Source organism: Callithrix jacchus, chromosome 22 (genome assembly GCF_049354715.1).
Source record: "Callithrix jacchus isolate 240 chromosome 22, calJac240_pri, whole genome shotgun sequence".
NCBI classification, from domain to species: Eukaryota; Metazoa; Chordata; class Mammalia; order Primates; family Cebidae; genus Callithrix; species Callithrix jacchus.
The window spans coordinates 29,245,215-29,251,419 of record NC_133523.1 but is presented as its reverse complement, the minus strand read 5'-3'; positions in this window follow the sequence as shown (position 1 = coordinate 29,251,419).

Sequence of the window (6,205 nt, the reverse complement as noted above, 5' to 3'; positions counted from 1 at the left end):
GATGGGGGTCTTGCTATGTTGCCCCTGGTCTCAAACTCTTGGGCTCAAGCAATCTGCCTGTCTTGGCTTCCCAAAGTGCCAGGATTTTGGGCGTTAACTACTGCCTGGCCAATCCAATAATATTTAATGAAGGTCATTTCATGAAGGCATTTGGGATACACTGGTGACCACACAAAAATCCCTGCCCTGGAGGAGTTTAAAATCAAGGTACTTGTTTCTTTATTTGTTTTTTGGAGACAGAGCCTCATTCTGTCACCCAGGCTGGAGTATAGTGGTGTGACCTTGGCTCACCACAACCTCCGCCTCCCAGGTTCAAGTGATTCCTCTGCCTCAGCCTCCTGAGTAGCTGGGATTATAGGTACCTGCCACCACACCCAGCTAATTTTTGTATTTTTAGTAGAGATGGGGTTTCACCATGTTGGCCAGGCTGGTTTTGAACTCCTGACCTCAGGTAAGCTGCCTGCCTCGGCCTCCCAGTGTGCTGGTATTACAGGTGTGAGCCACCACACCTGCCCTCAAGGTACTTTTGGGTGAAACACAATTTGCCCAACTAATGCCTTGTTGTTGGAGATTTAGAGGGTTAAATATTGTAATTAAATAATGGTAAAATTGACATTCTTTTTTTCTTTTTAATTGCATTTTAGGTTTTGGGGTACATGTGCAGAACATGCAAGATAGTTGCATAGGTACACACGTGGCAGTGTGATTTGCTGTCTTCCTCCCCTTCACCCACATCCGGCATTTCTCCCCATGCTATCTCTCCCCAGCTCCCCCCCGCTGTCCCTCCCCTATTCCCTACCAATAGACCCCAGTGTGTAGTGCTCCCCTCCCTGTGTCCATGTGTTCTCATTGTTCATCACCCGCCTATGAGTGAGAATATGTGGTATTTCATTTTCTGTTCTTGTGTCAGTTTGCTGAGAATGATGTTCTCCAGATTCATCCATGTCCCTACAAAGGACATGAACTCATCGTTTTTGATGGCTGCATAATATTCCATGGTGTATGTGTGCCACATTTTCCCAGTCCAGTCTATTATCAATGGGCATTTGGGATGGTTCCAGGTCTTTGCTATTGTAAACAGTGCTGCAATGAACATTGGTATGCATGTGTCCTTATAGTAGAATGATTTATAGTCCTTTGGATAGATACCCAGTAATGGGATTGCTGGGTCAAATGGAATTTCTAGGTCCTTGAGGAATTGCCACACTGTCTTCCACAATGGTTGAACTAATTTACACTCCCACCAACAGTGTAAAAGTGTTCCTATTTCTCCACATCCTCTCCAGCATCTGTTGTCTCCAGATTTTTTAATGATCACCATTCTAACTGGCGTGAGATGGCATCTCAATGTACTTTTGATTTGCATCTCTCTAATGACCAGTGATGATGAGCATTTTTTCGTATGTTTGTTGGCCTCATATATGTCTTCTTTTGTAAAGTGTCTGTTCATATCCTTTGCCCATTTTTGAATGGGCTTTTTTTTTTGAGACGGAGTTTTGCTCTTGTTACCCAGGCTGGAGTGCAATGGTGCGATCTCGGTTCACTGCAACCTCTGCCTCCTGGGTTCAGGCAATTCTCCTGCCTCAGCCTCTTGAGTAGCTGGGATTACAGGCACGTGCCACCATGCCCAGCTAATTTTTTGTATTTGTAGTAGAGTTGGGGTTTCACCATGTTGACCAGGATGGTCTCAATCTCTTGACCTCATGATCCACCCGCCTTGGCCTCCTAAAGTGCTGGGATTACAGGCGTGAGCCACCGTGCCCGGCCCGACATTCTTTTTTTTTTAAATTTAACTTTTATTTATTTTAAGTTCAGGGGAACATGTGCAGGTTTGTTACATAGGTAAACTTGTGTTAGGGAGGTTTTGTTGGACAGGTTATTTTGTCACCCAGGTATTAAGCCTAATACTTACCACTTATTTTTTCTTAATCTGTCCCTCCTCACACCCTCCATCTACTGAGGTCCGGTGTCTGTTGTTCCCCTCTGTGTGTCCATGTGTTCTCACCATTTAGCTCCCACTTGAAAGTGAGAATGTGAGCATTTCTTTTTCTGTTTCTGCCTAGTTTGCTCAGGATAATGGCCTCCAGCTACATCCATGTTCCTGCAAAGAACATGATCTCATTTTTTATGACTGCATAGTATTCCACAGTGTATATATACCGCATTTTCTTTATCCAGTCTACCATAGACTTGACATTCTAGATCTTGAAGTTATTTTGCACATTTCTATTTCCTTTGGAGAAATCTGCAGAAGTAGACTCTCTGAACATAAAGATAATAGACTTTTCAAATCCCACTGCCAAGTCTACTTTGCTTTTCATGCTGTCAGAGGTGTTTGAACCAGAGCGACTCCATCTTGAATAGGAGCCGTGGGAAACATTTGCTTAGTTTCATAAATGGGTTAAATTATGAGGGTGATAAGAATGCCTCCAAGAAAAGAAAAAACAACAAAGGTACCATCAGCTATGGTAAGCTAGACAATGTCAAGGAATGCCAGAGGCCTGAGATGTAGCTGGCATCCCTGATTGTCAGGGATTGGACCACTTCTGTTTGTTACTCTCTAAAGCTAGCAGGCTTTGCGTGCAAGGGGAGCTGAATGATAGGTACGGGCTGGGAGGTGGGGGCGTGGCAGAGGTGACAGGCTATGGCTGGCCGATTGGCATGGATATGGCTTGGAAGTGTGCGTAGTTAATTCTATATGCCATAAAGCCAGGTCTTTCTGGGGTTGCCTTCACAAATTTGTTCTCATGTGTAGGGACCATTTCTGAATACCCTGAATTAAGCAGAATTCTGGAAATGCCTACTCCCCAGGAAATTGAATGCCTTCACCCGTCTAGGGTTGTCAGGCGAATAGCAGTCTCAGGGTTGTGATGAGACAGAGGACAGGAGAAAAGAATAAGAGAAATGGGACTTTCAAATCAGACTGTGCTTGGAATTCTCATTTGTAACACCCACGGGACACGCACTCACTGCAGGGGTGCTGGTGCTTAGCCACAGCCTGCGACCTGACCTGTGAGGGGCATGGAGATGTCCTGACAGGGCAGAGTGTGCTTTGGACCTGAACTGTGTCCCTAGGGAGGTGTGTTGGAAAGTGGAGCATAGTATTTTTCAGGTGCGTCCTGTCCCCCACTCCAGGATGTCCCTAGGGCTGTGAGAGGCTGTTCCCGTCTTAGCTTCTTAGCACTCTCACCCGTTTCGGAAGCACCCCCCCCACAACTCTCTACCACCCCCATGGAAGAGATGGGTGTTTGGAACGTGCGTGAGTTCCTCTGAGGCTGTGCACCCACCACACTGACTCTTTGTGGGTGGGGTGTGTGGGGTGGGGGAGGGAATAGGCCAGTTGTAACACCAGCTGTCGGCACACCAACTGCTTAATTTGAAAATCATGCCACAGACAGAATTAAAAACGCCACACTTGAGTTAAAGTGAGCTAAGGGAACAAAGAGAAGAATTTCCAACATAGAGCAGAGTGACAAATGTGTAGGGTGTTCTGAGGGGCCTGGGAGCTCTAGGAGAGGCTCTCTCTCAGCAATGCCTGGGAGACCCATTGGGTTTCTGATGATTGAACAAACAGGGGGCTGAGGCGGGAGAATTGCCTGAACCCAGGGGGTGGAGGTTGCGGCGGTGAGCCGAGATCGAGCCACTGCACTCCAGCCTGGGTAACAAGAGCGAAACTCTGTCTTAAAACAAAACAAAACAAAACAAAACAAAACAACAACAACAACAAACAGGCAACCGTTCACCACCTGCCTGCCTCCATCTAAGAGTAACCAGGATCTGTGGGTGTATTAGATTCATCTCCCTTACTGGTCTGTCACGTGAAATTCGGCAAATGGTTGACTCTGAGACGCTGCAAATCCACCTTTATTTTAACAGCATAGATGACCGGATCTGAGAGGCAGGCAGGAGAAGAATGCTGATGTCCTCCCTGCTCACCTTTCTGGAGGAGGGGACTGTTCTGTTTCCTCCCCATCAGTAGGACTCAGGTCCTCTGAGTGGTTAGGATGTTTGGCACGCTGGTCCGAGCGGAGAGGCCTGGGAAGTGCTTAGAGATTCCATTTTACTGTTATATGTGTTTTTAAAAGTAGACACAGCTTCAGATGAAATGCAAAACAGCAGCTCTGTGTGGCGGCAGCCCCCTTGCCCATCACGGTGTGTGCAATGTCTGAAATACCTGATGGCAAAGGAGGCTTCGGTTCTCAGTGGACTTTGCATGTTGGGTTTGCTCAGCTGGGTGGGAGGGGATGGGCCACAGCCTGTGGGATGATGCCTCCTTGTCCAGAATGAATTTCCCACCACTTTGGGCTCCTTTGGACACTTCGTACTTTTCCTTGTGCGGGTTCCAGCCACTCTGCCATCTCATTTGTCCTTCCATGGACATTTGCAGGTGCCTATTTCAGTCCTACCTAGGCTTGGTTCCTGGGGAGACAGAAGCAAGACATGACCTCCAGGCCTCTCCTTCCTCCTCCCCTAGGTGGGCTGGGAGCATCTTCTTATTTTCTTTTATTTTTTCAGAGACAGGGTCTGGCTCTGTTGTCCAGGCTGTAGCGCCGTGGAGCAATCACAGCTCACTGCATCCTCAACCTCCCAGGCTTAAGCAATAGTTCCACCCCAGCCTTTCCAGTAGCTGGGACTTTCAAATCAGACTGCTTGGAATTCTCATTTGTAACACCCACAGGACACCCCAAAGCCACCATCTCTGACTAATGTAAACAATTTTATCTTTTGTAGAGATGGTTGGGGCAGGGGGGGCTCAGCCTGTTGTCCAGGCTGGTCTTGAAATCCTGGCCTCAAGGAATCCTTCCACCTGTGCCTTCCTGGGTGCTGGGATGACAGGTGTGAGCCACTGCTCCAGCCTGTGAGCATTCTGAGAGCAGAGGTAGTATCTTATTTATCTCTGGATTCCCCAGGCATAAGATAGCACCTGGTGAATGTTGAGCTGGAAAATGGTGTTAGGAACGTGGATCTTTCTTTCCCTCTTTGCTGCCATCTTGGGCTCAAAATCCACTCCTGCAGCCAACCCGTTCTGAGCCATCTCCTCTTGGCCAGCACAGTGCCAACTGTTAAGGCAGCCGAGAGGAGCCAGCCCAGCTGCCTGAGGGGGATGCAGTCATCATGGGGTGTGTGTTTGGGGTGTGTGTGGGGTGTCGTATCTGGCTGTGCTGTGACCATCACAACACCCATGGCCTGCCAAGACCCTCAGATGTGCCAGGGAAGGTAGTGGGGGAGGGTGATTTAGGACCCCTGTCAACTACAAGGGAAATAGTAGAATTACCCATCTCATAGCCCTTGGGGGATTCTATGTACATCCAGATTTACTAATGAGGAAAACACCTCTAATAGGTGAGGTTTAGAGCCAAGTGCCCAGACTTTCTTTTTTTTTTTGAGCGGAGTTTTGTTCTTTTGCCCAGGCTAAAGTGCAGTGGCGCAATCTCAGCTGACTGCAACCTCTGTCTTCTGGTTTCAAGCAATTCTGCCTCAGCCTCCAGAGTAGCTGGGATTACAGGCAACTGCCATCACACCTGGCTAATTTTTGTATTTTTAGTAGAGATGAGGTTTCACCATGTTGGTCACGCTGGTCTTGAACTCCTGACCTCGTGATCCGCCCTTCTCAGCATCCCAAAGTGCTGGGATTGCAGGAGGGAGCCACCGTACCCAGCCAAGTGCCCAGATTTTCAACAAATAGTTTAATTTAGGGGGAGCATTCACAGATGGACACAAAAGTTGCCGCTCAGGAAGTAAGAGCTCAGTGACACAGGCTATGGTGGATGCAACCTTCCGATACGCTGCCTGCTTAAGACCTTCAGCCAGGGATGGATCTTCACAATGCATCTATCCAGGAGCCAGTGTGGACCACGAAACTCACTCTCAGTTTTCCCTTTGCTTTTGCCTTATCACTGGGAAGGATGGAAAGTTGGGAAGAATGAGATGTAGGGGTGTGGGGCTGGGGGATTGAGCACATGAGATTATGTTGTTTAGGTGGCTTTCAACCTGTTTTCAGGGCAAGATCACCCCAAAGCTGTGTTCCAGCTCTGGCGCCTGGAGTTGCTGGCCCGGACTGGGGGATTTGGGTCCGACATCCCTTTCCCAGTCCTCTTAGCCACAAGGACATTTGGCTCCTGCTCTGAGCTTTTCTGTCATCTCTCCCCAGCGAGCAGCTTCCAGGAATTCTCACCTTCCCCAAACCACTAGGGGAAGCCCCTCC